The sequence below is a fragment of the Mauremys mutica genome, unplaced genomic scaffold (assembly GCF_020497125.1).
Source record: "Mauremys mutica isolate MM-2020 ecotype Southern unplaced genomic scaffold, ASM2049712v1 Super-Scaffold_100129, whole genome shotgun sequence".
NCBI classification, from domain to species: Eukaryota; Metazoa; Chordata; order Testudines; family Geoemydidae; genus Mauremys; species Mauremys mutica.
Window position 1 is genome coordinate 143,778 of NW_025423276.1, and position 20,052 is coordinate 163,829.

A 20,052-nucleotide genomic window follows, 5' to 3' on the forward strand; every position below is an offset into this window, starting at 1 on the left:
GTTCCCTGAGCGACAGGGTCGATCTGCTGAGAGTAAAAAGCAAGCGGGAAATGGTGGGGCCCGCTCAGCTGGGTAAGGACGCCACTAGCAATTCCGCCCCTGTCGTGGACAAAAAGGTGAAAGGGTTTGCTGTAATTGGGGGGGCGGAGAGACATGGAGGAGGCCACACTGTCCTTGAGTAACTGAAAGGCTTGGATCGTGTCTGGGGACCACTGCAAAGGGTCAGGAGCAAGGTTAGCAGTGAGTCGGTGGAGCGGTTTGCTTAACTCCCCGCAGGACGGCAACCAGGGGCGACAGAAGCCAATTAATCCTAAGAAACCTCGAAGTTGTTTCTTGGTGTTTGGCAGAGGGCAGTTTTGGATAGTCTTTATGCGGACCGGGTCCATTTGTCTCTCCTCTGGGGTTAACAGGAAGCCCAGATATCGGACCTTCTGTGAGACCCACTGAATCTTGTTAGGGTCTACCTTGTGGCCTCTGGTGTGTAGGTATAATAAAAGTGCCTTACCATCGATGCGGAGGGCAGCTTCTTCGCGGTTACCTAATAGGATGTCATCTACGTATAGGACTAACGTGGATCCCTGCGGACTGGTGAAGCCTTCCAAGTCGTGGCGGAGGCATTGGCTGAAAATCGTGGGGCTGTCTCTGTAGCCTTGAGGAAGTCATTGCCAGACATAACTTTGTCCCTCCCAGGTGAAACCAAAGAGATACTGAGAGTCTGGGTGCACAGGAATGCTAAAAAAGGCTGATTTTAAGTCAATAACAGTGAACCACTCAGCATCCCAGGGGATTTGGCTGATGATAGTAGCTGGATCAGGAACTACTGCATGAAGAGGGACCACATACTGATTAACAACCCGTAGATCCTGTACAAAGCGCCAACGAATAGGGTCTCCGTCCTTTTTAGGATGCTTTTTGACAGGCAGTATAGGGGTGTTACAGGGAGTGCGCTGAGGGCGGACTAACTTTTGTGCAATGAATCCCTCGATAATGGGGTGGATGCCCTCCCGGGCTTCCAGCGACAGGGGATATTGAGGGACTGACGGGGGGGTTAAGGAGGGCTTCACTTGAATCCTTACTGGCTCTGCCGAAAGGAGCAGGCCAACATCAGTGTCAGAAATTCCCCAGAGGGTTAAAGGCAAGTCAGTGAGGTCAGGGGAGAGAGGGGGGGGGGTTCCCAATTACCCTGAGTTGGGGCCGAATCTCCTAACACTGTCATCAATAATCCTACCCCTTCAGGAGTGCAGGTTAAAGTAGCCTCAAGCTTACAGAGTAAATCCCGGCCCATCAAAGGGATCGGACAAGCTGGGGAAAAAAGAAAACAGTGAGAAAAACATTTATCAGCATAAATAACATTTAGAGGTAAAGTGAGTCCCAGAGACTGTGGGTTGCCCTCCACCCCAGTTGCAGTTTTAACCTCAGAGGATAGCCAGGGAGAGGGGGCATGATTTAAAAGAGAGAAAGTAGCTCCAGTATCAATGAGGAAAGAGACAGGCAGTCCTTGGACTGAAAGGGTTAGACGAGGCTCTTTGCTGGGAGGGGAGAAAGTGAGGAAGGAGACGGCTAAAGACATTAAGGAAATAAGACCATCACATTGTTTGCCTTCGCCCCCGGGGTACCGTCATTGAGGAGGCTGAGTTTGCTGCAGCTGCTGCTGTTGATGGAGTTGATCCAGGCCTGAGGAACGGGCTGGGCTGGTGGTGCAGGGGTGTATTCGTCCCTGGTGTAAGTATCTGCGGATGCGACCGGACCCTCTGGGCGTCCCCAGGGGCATTCACGTTTAAAGTGACCGGGCTGTCCGCACTGAAAACAATTTCCTGGTGCTTGGGGTTGCCAGGACCCTCTTCCCCGAGCACCCTGAAATCCCCTGCCACGGCCACGGCCTCTGCCTCGAATACCACCGCAAAAAGCTAAAGCCATCAACTTATATTCTTCCTTTTTCTCTTTCTTTTTACTACTTTCCCTTTCTTTCTCCCATGCAAAATCAGCTACGTCCAACACTGAAGTGACTGACTCACCTCCCCAACCAGGGCAAAACTTTAAGAAATAATCCCTTACAGGGGGCACTGACTGATTCACAAAAAACGAAATAAGAGTAGGGTGGTCTGCTTCTCTCTCAGGATCCATCTGAGTGAACATTCGGGCCCCCTCCAATAGCCTCGACCAGAACTTTCTGGGTGGCTCATCAGATTCCTGCCGAATCTGCATGAACTTAGCCTGATTAGGCGAGCGGCGAGCCATTTCTTTGAGTCTCTCTAACAATCGCTCTCGATCTGTTCGCAGTTGAGTCAGCCTTTGCTGACTCCAGTCTAGGGGATTCCAGCCAGCGGCTTGATCCCGCCTATCCATCCAAGTGATATTAACCGCATCGCTATCCCCCCATGTCCTTTCTGCCATCCACAATCTACTATGTTCCTCTCCGGTCAAAACTCTACTCAACAACTGATCTACATCCGTATAAGTAGGACTATGACTTGAAAACAATCTTTCTAAAAGTTCTGTGATCTTTTGGGGATTTTCCCCAAAGGACCCTGACAACCGTCCCCACTCTTTCAAGTCCCATTCTAGCCATCCTTTATATTCCACAATATTAGTATGTTGTAACTGGCCATTATTGTCCACAAAAGGTTGGTCGTGCACCTGTAAAGGCATTTCTCTACTTACACCTTCATTACTCATAAAAGGTTTGGCGGAGGCAGCCTCTGGGCTATCCTCAGGGGAGGGATATGCATCCTGCTGCATTTGCTTGATCTTTTGCCTAGTAATTACTCCTCCCGAGGTGTGCCCCTCCATTTCCTCCTTATCCCTCTGCAGAGATTCCAATCTGGAGTCCTGCAGATTCCCCTCTGCGCTCTGGAGAGAGTCCCCCTGTGGAGGAATAGGGGCAGGTGCAGTGGGGACCAACTGACGAGTTAAAACACGCCGTGGTTTACACCCTTCATCGAAATAACATGGAGGGGATTCACTCTCGGGAGAATACCTGACTGCCATCATTTTTAAAGATTTCCACAGCTCTGCTGCTGTGTCCCAACAAAACCAGTAACATAACTGTCCCGGATGGTCTTTTTCGATCTGGCTCCTTACTCCTCTTAAGGCAGCCTGTTCGAAAGAGCCATACAAAGGCCACCTCATCTCCGGGTCGGCCAATACCGCGGTATACCCAGTCCAATTCCTTACACACAGTGTGTACAACTTCCTCCTAGACATTCCTGTCTGTACTGGGAGTTTCCCTTCGTTCCATAACTTATTTACAATCCCCAGCGGACTCTCAAGAGGCACGCTAGTTCCTTGACCCATGGTGTCTGACAGGAGCCCTCCAACTGGCGTTTATCCTGCTGTCCAGTACACGACCCCTCAATATTGAATTGGCTGGGAGAAATCTCCCGTGGCGCCTGCCAATTCGTATATGAGTGGTCTGACCACTGGACAGAGGCACCGCACCAGAAGAAAATCCCGGACGAGCCCCCAAATTGTTAGGTAAAAAGCAAGTCCTTACTCACCTCTCCAGCACCCGAGTTCATGCGGAGTTGGTATGGGGCTCACAATCTGTCAGAGACCAGACACCAATTCATTGATCAACGGGCTCACACTATCCTTAGCTTAAAAGGCTTCGGAGTAAGTATGGCAAGTTTATTAGGGGTGAGCATCAATATTTATACACAGAAGTAAACAAAGTGATTAACAGATCATAATGGTCATGCATAATCAATCAAGATTCTACAGGATAAAACAGGTTAAAATGTAAATTTAAAAATACAAAAGGGGAGATGGCTACTTAGGGGGAGGGGGGGTGTCATGAGTAGTTCGCAGGTCAGAGCTTTGATTAAAAGTTTCAGACAAAGACATCAAGTCTGGGTTAAGTTTAAGATCATCAAAAGTTCAGACTCAACACAACCACTAGTTACAAATTCTAAATTCAAACAGAGAAAAGAATCGACTTTTCTGTTTTTAGGAAAGATCTGGGCAGCCATCAGTAATATGTTGCTCAGAAACAAAACCTGAACTATGGTGCTGCCAATGAGCCACCATAATTCATAGGAAAGTTTTCACTCCCCCTTTGATAGGAGAAATTTACCTTTGTCAAATCGCTGTCTAGAGGACAGTGAGTCTAGAGGAAGAAATGGGGGAAAAAGACGAAATGTCAGGTTGTCGTGTTTAGGGATATATTCACATTGTTAATGTTCTAACACAAAAGCAAAATGAAAAGAAAACAAACTTTATGAAGTTCTAGTGAAGGAGGTTAAGTGCAATTCAGACCAGTACAAACCATTCGACACCTCACTAAAAAATAACCCCAAACATTAAAAACTAAGGACATGACCTAAGGTGACATGACAGACCCAGAGATGTTTTACCAGCAATTACACACCTGTGGCTGGCCCATGACAGCTGACTTGGGCTCTGGGACCCTGTGACGGGAGAGGGTCGCAGAGCCAGGCTCCAACCCGAGCCTGAACCTCGTGAGCCGGAGTCAGCGGACACGGGCCAGTCACAGGTGTTTAATTACTGTGTAGAGAAACCCTCTGAAACCAACACATCATTCACAGACAGACCCATAGACAGACACTGTGTCACTGATTAGCATTCAATCATTAGTACTCAGTAAACCTGGCTCATCCTTTGGGGGTCTCATTCTCTGAAGCTCAGGAGGATATAAGGTGGAGAATCTCTAAAGCAGGGGTGGGGAACCTACCTCTGCGAAGAGCTGCGGGAACTAGGAACGCGGGGGGTTCCCATCTGCTGGCCCCGCACCCAGGATTCTGCCCCAGCCCCCAGGTGTGGTCCCAGCCTCAGCCCCTTTGCCCCCTCCTGCCCCCCCCTCCCAGGGCCATGGCCCAGTCTTGGCCCCTGCTCTGGGGAGAGGGGGCAGAGACGGGGGTAAGGGAGGTGCCAGGTAAAATGTTTGGGGACCACTGGCTTTCAGCTCCCCCACTTGTAAAAATTCTTACAGCGCCACTGACTCTGCAATCCCTGCGCGGCTGGAGCCGCGCACGCCAGCTCGGCCTGCTGCGGGGGGAAGCCCCGAGCCTCCACACCACCTCTTTGTCCCCCTGCGGGTGAGTGGTCAGCGACTGATTTTTTCTGTGGCTCAATGGCCTGTGATAGAAAATAGCCCTGCTCAATAGCAAGAGAGGGACTGTGGTGACACCGGAGGCCTTGCAGACAAAAAATCCAAACAAACATACTCCAGAAACTGTGAATTCAGCAGGAAGCTCAAGCTCAGGTTAATGTTCACAGCTGCTAGGAAAGGAAACCCCCAGGGAGTCCAAATGCAGCCCCCTAACCCAATGTGTGTGGGCTGTACTGAGAGCTGGGTAGGGCATTCATAGCTTCCAAATTATTAGCTGACTATCTCCATCCACAATCATTGTCCCCAAGAGATTTCCCCAGCTCTGTCTGTTATCAGTGTAACATAGGTGAGTAAATTCCCCAGGTGACTGGTTATTACCTGTGAATTCCTTCATTCTGGTCTCCAGAGGTGCATTTCCTTGAGAAGATTCCCAGAGTCTCCATTTCAGTTCAGAAGAAAAGGCCACTGGGTTCTGAAACTTCTCCCTCTCGCATCTGAAGAACAACCCAGTGTTACTCGCTGTGGAGTTCGTTCATGTTTGTGTTTTACTAACAAGTATTTTACTCTAGTGAATGGCTGTAGCTCAGCAGACCCTGGAGGTTAAATTCTCTGTTGCCCCAGGAACAGGTCCAATCCCAGCTTGGACACTACGAGTTTCCCCTTCGTTTTGGTGAGACCGATACTGGAAAACTGCATCCAGTTCTGGGGTCCCCAGTTTAAAATGGACGTTGAAAAAGTGGAGCCGGTGCAGAGAAGACCCACAAATCTGATGTGAGGGCTGGTGAAAATGCCTTGTCCTGAGAGAACCCTGCCACTTGAGTGTGGGGTATAAATGCCGATGTGACGCAGCAGGGAGTGGGGAGCATTGACCTGGGAATGTTGCAGGGGAGTTTTACTGGGACTGTCTGCATTGGGGATGGGAGACTTTCCTTGAGGGAAGATACCTGGGCACGTAACATGAGAGCCCAGGAGAGGGGTTGGGGCCAGGTGACACCTTCTGCCCGGGAAACGGGCCAAAGGCTGGAGGAGGAGCTGGGGGGAGGCTGGGGGAGACGGCGGGAGCGGGGTTCAGTTTAGAGCTGGCTGGGGAAAAGGAGGGAGCCCCAGGACTGGGGTCTAAGCTCCCTGCCCCACAGAAGGACTTGACTGAGGGGTCCTGGTTGTACCTACAAGCTCTGTTTTGGGTCGTGTTCCTGTCGCCCAATAAACCTTCTGTTCTACTGGCTGGGTGAGAGTCACGGGGAATCGCAGGAAGTGGTGGGTGCAGGGCCCTGACTCCCCCTCACTCCGTGACAACCGTCCTGGGGAGAACAGACTTGGCCCTAAAGGGCTCCTCAGGTTAGCAAACAAAGGCAGCACAAGGACCAATGGTTGGAAGCTGAAGGCAGAGAAATGCCCATGGGAATCAGACAGACATTGTTAGCAGTGTGGGTGCATTAACCATTGGCAGAAACTGCCCAGGGAAGTGGTGGATTCTCCATCTCTTGACAGGGCACCAGAACAGGGGGGCCGTGGCCCCATCACTTTTAAAGGTGGGAGAGCTCTGCTCTCTGCCTTGGTACCTGCCTGAAAGGTGAGTGATGGGGGAGGGGCGGAGAGGAGCGAGGAGGGGGTGAGGTCTCAGGGGAAGAGGAGGCGCAGGGGTGGGGCCAGGGTTTGGACACCAGTGGGGGCACACCCCCCCACACACTTCTAGGCAGCCTCAAGTGTTACTGTCTGTTGATGTCGGTAAATCAGGACTGACTGGCTTTCTGGAAGGTGCTTTAGTCAACACACGTCAGGATTTAGTCAAATACAAGTTACTGGGCTGAACACAGGAATAACTGGGTGAAGTTTAAGGACCTGACACACGTCAGCACCGACTCTGTGGGGGCTCCGGGGCTGGAGCACCCGTGGAACAAAAATAGTGGGTGCTCAGCACCCAGCAGCAGCCCCACAGATCAGCTTCCACCGCTCCCCCCTGCCCCAGCTTTACACTAGTTGCCTTTCAGCTGCACTGAACGTCCCCTCGGTCTTGTACTGTGAGTGTGGCTGAGCAAGATCCCCTGACGTATATCCCGTACCCCACTGAAGGGAGATTATTAGGGACAATCCTTGGGGTGATGTAGATGCCCATCGTACCAGGACCTGGAGTGAGACCCACTAACCCATTTCAAAGATAATTTATGTTCTTATCTAGTTCTTTGGATACATACAATGGTCAGTCCACTAGCTCCGGGATTCTCAGCTTACAAAGGCCAGTGTGTGTCCCCCCCGCACTGGGGGACGGCAAATGACTGAATGAACCGGCACTGCCGAGGGAGCCGGGAGCAGTGGGAGTCGGTGCAGTTCTGGGGCGCAGGGCTGGAACTGGGGGGAACTGGCTGGCACCTTCTATTGCTGGTTCGACAATGGCTGGGAGATGAGCCATGTAACACGGCCGGGCGGGTCCCTGCTATGCCTGGGTCCCACTATGCCCCGTGAATGTTCCTTCATTCCCCGCTGGGGGGCATGCCCCACAGTTTGGGGACCACTGCGCTAAAGGCACAGAGGAAACCAAACTAAGATGCTACACCAGCCAAAAGGAGTATGGTCTTTAAGAAACTAGGATTATCAACTGAATTTAATGGAACAGATATATGGTTACGTGCAAGAGATTCTCCGCCTCCAGGGATGAACGGAAGTGCCCTGAAATGACTCAGTTCTTGCAGAACCCAGATCATACGGACAAGCATTCCACCTCGAGCGTCATCGGTTGCAGACTCCCACAAATCTCAATCTTCTCCCTTAGAATATTCAACACCAATATGAAGCTACTGGAGAGCCAGTGAAACCACACACGCTAAAGGTCAGCCATAGGTGGATGACACATCAGAGGTAGACAGCACTGTCCCCGAGCTGTCTGAATGGATAGCCAACATCAGCACCTGGATAAGGGGCATCTGGCTATCACACAACTCAGACAACGCTGTGGTAATGCTGTCTCGGTTTTGACTATCTCATTAGCCCTCAGCTTCTAATGTCAGTCTCCAGCCTGTGTCCCCCTTTGGGGTTTCTTGGTGCTACTGGCTGATCATGCAGCCCCAGGAGAGGTCCACTTCCACCTCAAAGTGGCTAGAGAACTGATCCTGATCCTATCGTAGAGAGAGTGGCTGTGGTGATGGATGCATTTGAGATCTCTAGATTAGGTTACTGCAACACTGAAGATGGAAGGTACACACCCTGGAAAAGCTTCAGCGGGGGAAAAAATGCAGCAGCTGGTCTGCTTAGAAAGACTAGTGGCCATGAATACATCATGTTGGTGCCCTGCTCTTTATTTCTATTTTGAATAGTTGGGAGGCACTCTGATACAACGGTGATTGGGGATTTTTAAATACCTTGATCGTATATAACAGAAGCATATTGATAGAGCTGTGTAGGAAAACTTGCACAGCACCTACTTGTCCTATGCCTGGCTCTAAAAAACAGTGCTTTCCTGAACACCAGGTTCTGTACTCCAACTAGACAGCACTAAACCAACACAGAACAATAGCCTGCAATTCCACCAGAGCACTGTAAATGGACATTGATAAGATAAATCTTACCCTCACAGGACTCTTCCAGGCTGTATTAGGAGAGAACTTGATTAAGGGGGAAAATGTGAAAAGGAATTTACAGCTTGCAAGTTCATACTGTAAGATCGCAAAGGCTAATGTGGACCGCCAAGCCAGCTTGTGTGCATAAGAGGGCACACTTCTGAAAATGAGAACGCCAAACCAGCTGGAAACGCTCACGGGACTTGGAGCTTTTCCAGGATAGTCTGAATTCCTAAACGCGTTAAGTCATAATGCATTTTGGACAGGTTCCCCTCTTAGCTAGGCCATTTTGTTTCTGCCTCAGCCAAAGGAGCTACTGGCTACAGTTTCAGTTAAAGGAGGGGGTTCCAGACTCAGGGCGTTCACATTCTCTGGCTGGAATCGGCGTGCCCCACAACCCAGAGGGCCGCCTCCAACTCTACAGCATGGAACAGGACCATGTATATGCAGGTCAGGTTGGAACGGTCTTGGAACAAAGATATGAGCCTAGTAACTTTTCTAATAGGAACCGGTTTCCCACATGCTTTCAGTTAGACCAAAGACAGACTAGGGGAAAGGCAGCAAATCCAACGTCCTGCTTCCCCTTTTGCTGGTTTATGAGCAGTCAAGCGGAGTCAGAGTAAGGCATGCATTTGGTTTAAATTACAGATGATCTCTGCAGGCACCTGAACATGCAGAGAAAACTCCTGAACCTCAAACAGCTAAAAAACCCACACAAAATGCCAACCCACAAGGCTGGCAGTAGCACCAAACCTGCACTTCTGCAACCTGCCTTCTAGGACAACAGGAAGAATCTTGAAACCCAGTCTGGGAGCCCAAGTTCACCTGGAATAGTTTCCAAATAAATGAGCCGATCTAGGAAGTAAAGGGGTTAATTCCTTCCCAAGCTCACATACAGCTAAAATTCCTGAGATAAGCTACTTCTACCAAACCCAGGGATCTAACTGGGAGAAAATTGCAAGGAAGAGTTATTTTGATAGACTTTTTCCTTGGAGAAACTCATTTAGGGTCTGCTTTTCCAGAGGTGCAGCAGCTCCCACGACCTTAAACTAGAGCCGAGGTGCTCAACACTTCTGCAAAAATCAGGCCTTGGTGCTCAGACACACATATACATGTTTGCAAGGTAGAAAAGGTTTACAGTTGGCCAGTAAAAACCCTATCCCCTACAATGGAACAGCTCCCACCATTCTCAGTATACAGTGCCATAAGAGCCTCTGGAGACCAAGCAACACTAACAGCTACCTTGGAATAAGATTAATTATTCTTGGGTTAATATAAAAACAGATTTTGAAAACCACTGAAGGCTGTCCTAACCATACTGAGGCAGTAAGCCAGCAAGTCCAGGGCTGTTTTGGAATTTGTATTTGCATAGCAGGAGGTGATAATCAATGTGCATAGATGGCAACAAAACAGATTTTGATTAGTAGTTTGTAGTGAGAGTGGGGACAAAGACCCCCCCCAAGCAGGCAGAGAGAATCCAAGCCAACCCACAAAGGGAAAGGGGCCTTATAAAAGAATTCTACAGAAGTGGCCCAAATACTACAGATTACATTATTGCTGCAGTGTTTTGCTCGTTAAAAAAGTTACAGTAAACAGGAGGCTCAAGGGCACTCATCGAGAAGATAAACCATGGTTTTTGAAACTAACATTAACTTCCAGGCAGCCGTTTGCCTTTGCATGGCCATTTGCAATGCAATGCAAAGCAAGGTACTTCAACCCTTACCAAGGACAATAATTTATAAGCGAACAGGGAGAGAAAAGTTGAGCAGGGTTCATTTGATCAGTTTAGATGCAATTTTCTACTGAGTTAAGTTTCTCATTAGGCAAAAGTACAGTTTGGTTATTTCTTTCATATGTAGTATGTATGAGCTTTTTTCCCCACCTCTTTTTTTTTGGGGGGGGAGGGGGAGAGACTTGTGATCCAAAGTGTTCATCAACAGACCCCAATATCTTTCAGAAATGTCACCCCCACATAGCTGAAGAATTCAATTCAATTCTGATCAGAGGCCACACATACAGCTGGCCAACAATGACCAGACTCAGGGCTATGACCAGATGGGAGAAGAGAAATGGCATGCACCAGTATTATTACAATCACGTGGAAGAGGCAGACAAGTGTTAGCAACATACCTAATAACTCAGTCCAACACAGTTTAACCAGGAAAGGAGGAGTATGAGGGTGGTGAGAAGAGAGAATTACACAGAGCCTCTTACCTGGAAGACAAACTAGCAAAGTCCCCTCCATCCAGCAGCCTGATTTTGCAGAACAGAACACCATTCACAAAGGGAACAGCAGTCAGCTCCTCCAGCGTGAAACTGGTCTGAAATTTAAACTTCTTTTTCTTCATCAGGAAAGCCATGGGCAGGCTCAGTGAGAAATGTCCAGGAACTCAGAATAAAATCAGAGTCAGAGAGCAAAATGCACACAGATAAACCGAGGAACAGGCAGCTGTTTCAGGAGTGAGAGGAGAGTATAAATTTCAGTTCAATTGCAATGACCACCCAGCTTTAAATGAACAATCCTCTTCTCTCTTTGGTGGTCGGATCTGGCTGTGGGATCATTGCCCTGGCAGACTTCAGGTGAGGAGGAAGAGGACAGAGTAAACCTCTGGAACATCTCCAAGGAGGAAAAGGAGAGAGAAAAATCCAAGCTCCGGACCAGCAGGAGCTCCCCTGGCTGCAGTTCTCCTGTTTAGAGGCGGCGATGCTGTGTGTCCATCAGGCCCCCTTCAGAAGCCAGCTCCGATAGGAGGAAGTCATCCTGAACTTCTGTCTGAAGAAGAAATCTTAGGTCTGCAGACCGTACATTCAAGGCTTCCCGGTTTCAGTCTCCTCCCCTTGTGCGACTATTTTACACAGGTGTCTGCTGTCTGTTGTTACTGCTCCAACAGGTCTCTAACGTCAAGTAGGGAGGGAAACGAGTCAATTAGTCCCTGCCAGCCCTGGACTCCTCCTCTGAAACCTGTTTAGGTGGATAAGATTCTGTTCAACCTCATTGCAATCTAAGGAGGAGGAATCCGGTTTGCCTGCTTCAGAGATCCCTTTCCCCCTTTAATGCCTACTGCCATTTTTACTGCCCCCGGGTTGCTCTCTATTCTGCAAGATGTGTTTAATCCTAATCTGTTCTAGAACGATTTTTATCCATAGATCTCAAAGCAATGTATAAAGGAAGGCAAGTCTAGCAGTTGAGCTGGTGAAGAAATGGGGGGTGGGGGAAGGGAGAGAAGTCAGAGCTCTTTGGGAAGTTTCAAAATTTTGACCTCCCACCCCCAGAAACTTGCATTTTTTTCCTTCTTCGTATTTTCCAACTAGCGCTACCAGGGGCGGCTCTAGAAATCAGGCTGCCCCAAGCAGCGCGGTGCGCTGCGCCGCCCTTCCCCGGTCCTGAGGCGGGTCCCCTCTTCCCGCGGCTCCGGTTGAGCTCCCGCAGGCATGACTGCGGCAGGTCAACCGGAGCCCGGGACGAGCGGACCTGCCGCAGGCATGACTGCGGCGGGTGCCGTGGTCCCGCGGCTCCGGTTGACCTGCCGCAGTCATGCCTGCGGGAGCTGAACCGGAGCTGCGGGAAGAGGGGACCCGCCGCAGTCATGCCTGCGGCAGGTCCGCTTGTCCCGGGCTCCGGTGGACCTGCCGCAGTCATGCCTGCGGGAGGTCCAGCCGAGCCGCGGGACGAGCGCCCCCTCCGCAGTCATGCCTGCGGCAGGTCCACTCGTCCCGGGGCTCCGGTGGACCTCCCGCAGGCATGACTGCGGCAGGTCCGCCGGCCCAGCCTGCCACCCTCCCCGGCGGCAGGGGACGCCCCCTACATTTTGCCGCCCTAGGCACCAGCTTGTTTTGCTGGTGCCTAGAGCCGCCCCTGAGCGCTACCCTGGTTCTGGTGCACCCGAGCGAGTCCTCACGTAAGCAAAGTTCATGCGGCCGGACCCATTTTCACCAGTGCCAATTTAAACCAGCGGAAAGCCAATGTAATAAACACCGCACGCTGCAAGGGGAGCTGGCGGCAGGTGCCTGTCTACACTAGGGGTCTGACACCAGATTACACTAGGGCGGGGCTTGCGCTGTCCCATTCCCTAGCGCAGCGATACATGCGATGAGCCGAGTCCGGTCTCTGCCCGCCTCCGTGTGCAACCAGCCCAGCCCGGTCCCTGGTGCCACAGCGGCCGGAGCAGCCCGGATCCTGCCGCAGCCCCCGTCCGCCCGCCGCGGAACCGCCTGGCCCGGGCGCTGCTCCCCCGGCCCGGTTCGGGCTCCCGGCCCGGTTCCGCTCGGCCGGCCGCGCCTGTGCACCGGGAGCGAAGCGCCCCCAGGCAGGCGAACCGCGCGGCGCCAGGACCCGCTCTCACCTTCTGCCCGCGCCCCGCAGAGCCGCCGCCGCCGCCCGCCTGCACCGCAAGCCCTGCTAGCGCGCCTACGCCAAGTGCGCCAGCCACGCTAATGGCCTAGAGAGTGGCAGGCCCCAGCGGGGCCACCAGGCTTCGAGAATACGAAAGCCCGGACAACACTCCCCCGCCCTTCCTTCCCACGGGGGCCGGGGGGGAGGGATAAGAGCGGCGCCATCGGATTGGGCAGAGACAAAGGGAGGGACTCCTAGCCCTGGATTCGGATTGGCTGCTGCAGCACGGCTAGGGGAGGTGGGAGCGCGCTATGGGCTTAGTGATTGGAGGAGGTAACTATCAGTCTTCTGAAAAACCATCCCCTTTCTTCATGAGTCAGGTGGAAGAGAAAGGGGAGGGGGGAAAGAGGAGCTAGACAAGGGAGGGGGAGAGGATGAGGGGGAAGGGCAGCATGGTACGCCCACACCTTGAATACTGCAGGCAGATGTGGTCACCCCATCTCAAAAAGGATATATTGGAATTGGAACAGGGTCAGAAAAAGGCAACAAAAATGATTAGGGGTCTGGAACGGCTTCTGTATGAGGAGAGATTAATAAGACTGGGGCTGTTCAGCTTGGAAAAGAGACGGCTAAGGGGAGATATGATAGAGGGCTATAAAATCATGACTGGTGTAGAGAAAGTAGATAAGGAAGTGTTGTTTACTACTTCTCATAACACAAGATCTAGGGTCACCAAATGAAATTAATAGGCGTCAGGTTTAAAACAAATAAAAGGAAGTATTCACACAACACACAGTTAACGTGTGGAACTTCTTGCCAGAGGATGTTGTGAAGGCAAAGACCATAACAGGGTTCAAAAAAGAACTAGATAAATTCATGGAGGATCGGTCCATCAATGGCTATTAGCCAGGATGGGCAGGAATGGTGTCCCTAGCCTTTGTTTGCCAGAAGCTGGGAATGGGCGACAGGGGATGGGTCACTTGACTTGATGATTACCTGTTCATTGGCCACAGTCGGAAGACAGGATAGTGAGCTAGATGGACCTTTGATCTGACCCAGTAAGGCCGTTCTTATGGAAGGGAAGGGGAGGGGAGAGAAAAAGAGGAAGAGATGAAGAAAGGTAGAGGAAAATCTGACTGGCAGATAAAGGGTAGAAGAGAGGGGGCTGGAATCAGAAGAAGAGGGGGAGAAAAGTTAGGTGGGGATAAAAAGATCTAAAATTGAGAACAAGTCAGGGAAAATGAGGGGGACAGGACCATGCAGGAAATGGACATGGCAGCATTGCCACTCCTTCAGTCATCACCAGGCAGGCTGCCCCCAAAATCGCGAGATGGGCTTAGAAAGCACAAGATTTTTAAAGCAATAATACGTTTGAGCAGCTTTGTTTGCATTTTGGGATTGGAGACTCTGGGGGTGCACTCATGTCATGGTTTCTAGCTTTTCTGTGCAGCCATCAGGGCTAGAAAGTTATTTTTATTTCTAAATGAAAGCTGAGAGTCTCACCTAATCACGTGACTTCAGGAGATGGTGCCTAACTCCCGCTGATTTCATCTAAATACCTGAGAGGATGTGGGCCTAGGTCTTTAAAGAAAACCATCAAATATCATGAGGATTGTGATCACTTATTGGTGATAACAATAACATTTTTACTTAGCCCTTCCGTAGCACTTTACATCTGCCCCAAGCCCTTAATTCACACAGCTCTCTGATCCCATTAACTATTATTGGCCTGGATTCAGGAAGGTCCTTAAGCACATTCCTAACTTTAAGCTTGTAAATAAGTTATATTACTATTTATGTATCTATCTGTATTGTGGTAGTGCCTAGGCGGTCCAGTCATGGCCCAGGTCCCCATTGTGCGAGGACCAGTACAAACAAAGAACAAAAAGATGGTCCCGGTCCCAAAGGGCTTACAATCATCATTGGAACTTATGGACTTGATGTTAGGGATGTGCTTAAGGGCCTTCTAGAATCAGGGCTATTACCCACATTGCAAAGATAGAGAAACTGAGGCCCAGAGAAGGGAGGTGACTTGCCCAGTGTCATACAGCATGTCTGGCAGAGACAGGATGAAAACCCAGGAGTCCTGGCTTCCATTGCCAATTTCCCATTAAATATATAGAATCACTGGCTCTAATCACTAATGCTGACAATACCAAGAACTATTAAATCATTTCCCTCAGTATGAAATCTTTTTACAGTGATGGAAAAAGCAAATGGAAACTTACTTGGACCCAGTGATATCTTCAGGTCTGATTAGGATGAACACTTTTGCCATGCTGATTCTTGCTAACACGCACAGGGTTAAACTGATTGCCAAATTCAGGGTCAGGAATTATTTTTTTCCTCACAGCTCAAGGCCTCTTGGCAGGAGCCTGTGAGGTGAGTGTGATGGAGGGGGTTAACTTTTCAGCACAGCCTTGAGCAAGGGGGAACCTTTTTAAGATTAAGGGGTTGTATCCCACATCTTGTAAATTGATGTCTTGTGCTTACAAGAGCAACCAGGCATTGGTGGATATTGACTCTTTCCATCTCCTATTTCTCGATATAATAGAAATGCCGTGGTGAAGAGTCAGATCTGCCGGACATTTTAAATCTGCCAAGCTGTGAAAAGTATGGGGGTCCTTGTAGAATTTTGGAAGCGTTTCAAGGTCACCTCTCCTTTGGAATGCTTTCTGTAAGATCCACTGTCAGAAGTATGGAATATCCACTTCCATCGATAGAGAAAGGATTAATCCTCCCTTTAGTAGGCCACTAGGGATATCTATTGTGATTCACTCTAATAAATAACTCCCCTAAGGACTTATCTCCTTTGTTTATAGCAACAGGGCTGGATGGTAAAATTTACAGAGATTTTAAGCTCTGCTGTTCTCACGCATATTTACTCTACAGCTTTGTCAGAAACAGCTCTTGAAAACTCAATGTTTGCTTTATAATTAATTGAATAATGTGCCTGACGTTAAAAATAAATTAACTTGGAAAAATGCCCAGAGAATTGCTGAACAGTCTGCAATATAACAATTGTAGTTGGATTCTCAGGGATATATATATCTAAGAAAGGAAGCTTCATGAAACTGGGATTAAACTCTTGGGACACAGATTCTTTATTATTCTGAAACTCTCCATGTTGGTATTTCTGTATTTTTACTGCACATTTGTGTCTTGATAAATTAGAATCTTTAAAGGGCCAGTAATTAGGAAAGTATGATTTGGGGGTATACTGATGAGCGAAGATGTAATTGACTAGCTAGTTCCATCAAGATATCATAGGGAATATAATGAAAGTATATGGCATCTCCAAGTCCTTAGCTCTTTAGACTGAAGCAGGTGCAAAATACTGCTCCACACCTTCCCACAAGTCAGGAGCTGCATGGCTACATCACCCCATCCTCAGCTCCACTGACAGCACATTACTTTCAGAATTCAGGTCAAAATTGCTCACTTTGGATCAAATGTATATGTATGGTAAATCCATATAAATTAAGGGAGTTAACTCAGAGATTAAACTGACCCATAGGGCCAGATCTTCAGGTCTGTCTATGCTTTGTTCTGCAAAGGACCAAAGAAAGAGTGGGCCGGGGTAAAGGTGACCTTTCCCTCCTCCCAGGCCTGAGGAAAGCCAGGGTTTGATTTGGTCCAACACACAAGTTAGAGCAGCTTCCAGGATGCCCTAAATTGTGTTGGTTTTTAACCACTCCATAGAGCACACTACATTTTGGACACGTTCCGCTTCCTGAGATGCCCCTTATTCAAAGGAGAGGGGTTTGTACAGCTGGCTGTGGTGTTTCTACACAGCACTCCTTGATTTCATCACACTGAAGGAATCCCCAGCTGCTCAGGCTCTGGCCCATTGTTTTTAAGTCCCTGATTGCCTTGCTCCATCCTTTTTAAAAACCTGAGCTCTTCTTTCTTGCTCAAAAACGATTATATATATCAGAGGAATTAGATTGGTTTTGTACAGAACCCTGGTTACACCTAATCTAGTGAACAGAATCTAGCTCTGATCCCTTTTGGACAATATTATTGCTCTGAAGAATATGCTACATCAGCTTGTTCCGGTTAGACAGGAGGCTTGGAGGTGACCTAATGGATGTGTTCATAACTATGGAGGTGTATGATAGAGTGCACTGGGTAGCAGGATATAAAAGTGAGGAAATGGAGAGTGAATTCAAGCAGAACAAGTAGCTGTGAAGTTGCCAAGTAACGGCTACCAATGATTACAAGTAGGAAATAATTTTAAGAGATAGAAATATATTTTGGGGGATGGGGAGAAGAGGGAAAAGGATTGAGGGAGATAGTGAGAAATCAAGGAAAATGTGAGGTGAGATAAATTTGAAGGGGGCTGGGCTGGATAAAGTGAGAATAGATAGATAGATGATGGATAGATAGATATGGTCAGTAAAGTGTGCAAAGCATTTGGGGATCCATTTAGTCCTATTACTTAGATTGGAGGTCTCCAATCAGTGTATCACCAAGCTTTGTAAAATAGATTGTTTCCTCCTCTGGAAAACATAACCGGATTTGCAGCCAAACACCAAAGACTTAGAAATCAAATTATATACAGTCATTGTTACAATATAAGCATAGTAATAGACCTGTTCCGGTACAGCTTATAAATACAGTTATAATAGCTTTAATGAGTTTTCAATGTTATCGTATACAGAATATAACTGTTACCACAAAATTAATTATGCTGCATAAATGTATTCTTCATACTGCTGCCAAATACTGTATATGCCTACAATGCACCTGCTTTAGGTACCCATACCAGATACTGTGGGATAGGTACCTGCACTGCTTCTGCAATGCTTGCAGAGAGCTCCGTGTGCGACAGTAGTGACCCCACACCAGGATGGCTAGTGGGAACACACTGCATTTGTTGCACCTTGCATCACCAGTGCAAGCTGCAACAGAGTAATGTCTCTAGTGCAGAGGAGGCCTCAGTGTCAAGTTACTCCAGAGAGATGCACCCCATTTATAGAACTCAGGAGTTGGAGAGCTACTGGGAGTGTGCAAAGGAAAATGTATGCCAATCCTCATTAGGTAGGATTATCCTGTGTTACTGAGTTACTCTAATCTTGTATCTTCTCAGCTTAATTTAATAGCAGACTGTGGGCTCCTCTTTGATCTGCTTGTATTTTTTATTAGCTCCGTATTTTAATAATATTTATGATAATAAAGGATCATGAATTGATTTCATGCTTACCATACCAGCCAAGTTCATAAAAGTTGCACACTGAGAACACAGATAAGCCCAAGTAGTATGCTCCTGGTTTGAAGGGATTTGGGACTAGTCATGGAGAAAAGGGAGCATATGAATCTGGAATCAGTGGATTCCTTTCTCTGAGCCCATGGACAAACCAAAATCTCCAGCTGCATGACCTTTCTTATTTACTGGTCTCAATATCTTCCCTTAATGTCTTTGGTATGTTAAGTAGCTCATAGGAATCTCCCTTTGTTTCTGGGATGCACATCAACAGAAAAGAATGGAGTTCGTTTTCTCCTTCTGACATATTCCAACTTGCATCTGCAGTGCCTGAAGCCTTTGTCTTGTTTATAGAATACAGTCTTATGTTTATAGCACACAGCAATGGTGTGGTGCATTCACACTAGGTATGGAGTTTTGCATCCATCCTACAGTTCCTGGCACTGCTCCTGGGAGTCTCACACGAGCAGGTGCATGACAACAACCATGGCACATAATATCTATCTACACCTATTCACATTTTTATTTGTTCCAGTGGGTGCTACAAATGGTTCTGTCTTGCCCAAGAAGCTGTGCATGTGCTGCAAGGGGTAGGAACTATATCCATCATACTCACCTGCTGATGCTATCATAGCAGTCACCAGATCCCCTCTTCCTCTTCTTTTCTACCTTTCCTCCAGCCACTATCAGATCTCAGAGGTTCTAAGTAGGGAAACCTTTACTGAACTCCTTTCATTGCCAGTCATAAAGTGCAATTGATCATTTATTTACCAGGCTCCTGCCAGTTACTTTTATGAGTGTCGTGCAAAAATGGAAGGGCCTGAAATACTTAAGACTTTCATACCTAGCTAAACACAATAGGCCAAATTCAGACTTGATCTCACTTCCTGTGGAGTTACAGCACAGATGAATTTGGCCAAAATAGGCTTGACAGTTAAGCTTTAAAAAAAAATACCCCAGGGTGAAAAAACTTAGACAAAAATTCAAATCAAGATCATTTTGCACCTTTCTTATCACTTCGCTAGTTACTAGCTACCAAACTATACAGTAACTTACATGCACACCAGATATACAGGAGATACAGACATATCATGTGCTATGCTTATCCATCCCTTTGCTTGTAAATGCATAACTCATCTGTCTTTATATCTTGTCTGTCCCTTTTATTCTGTAGTAAACTTGTTTACTAGAAATACTGTTCATTACTGAGCTCATCAAAAAAGGGAGTTCCAAATGTTCAAGCTCTTTGTTTTTGCTGGAAGGGTATGTTGTTTTTCATTCTCAGCCAACCTGTCTTTTGTTTGGACACAGGGCTTTTTTTCCCCTGTGCTATGCTGAGTTTCTTTTCAGCTTGTCAGCCAGCCTCAAAAAGGAGAGAGAGAATTGTGAGAGGAGCAAATAGAATCATAGGAGGTAGAGATTGGGGAGACTTTTTAGATCAGTTTGGTATGTCTCCCTGCCAGTGCAACTGTAGGACTTTCCAGCTGTAGGGTTTTAAATATATACAGTAATAACTGATTGCTCATGGCTGAACTAAGATCTCAGTGGAATGCCTGGCCATGTTATCCAGCTGCAGCAATTTCTCCATTCTGTTATATGGTGCCATCTGCTGGAGAAAATTGAAATGAATTCTGAGTGTACATCACCAGCCAGCTGAACACCTTTAAAACTATGTATTTGCTCCAGGGGTGGACTGGCACATGTAAAGCAACCTGGCCACTCTGGAATGGCCTTTGATAGACCAGAGACCACTTCAAGGTTTATCTCCTGAACCTCCAACATTAGAAATTTGTGCTATATACCACTGAAACTAGAATTCCCAGTAGCGTGTACTCTATAGCATTGTTTCTTAGTTTCTGTGATTTTTGATACAAGCCCTCAAATCACATTT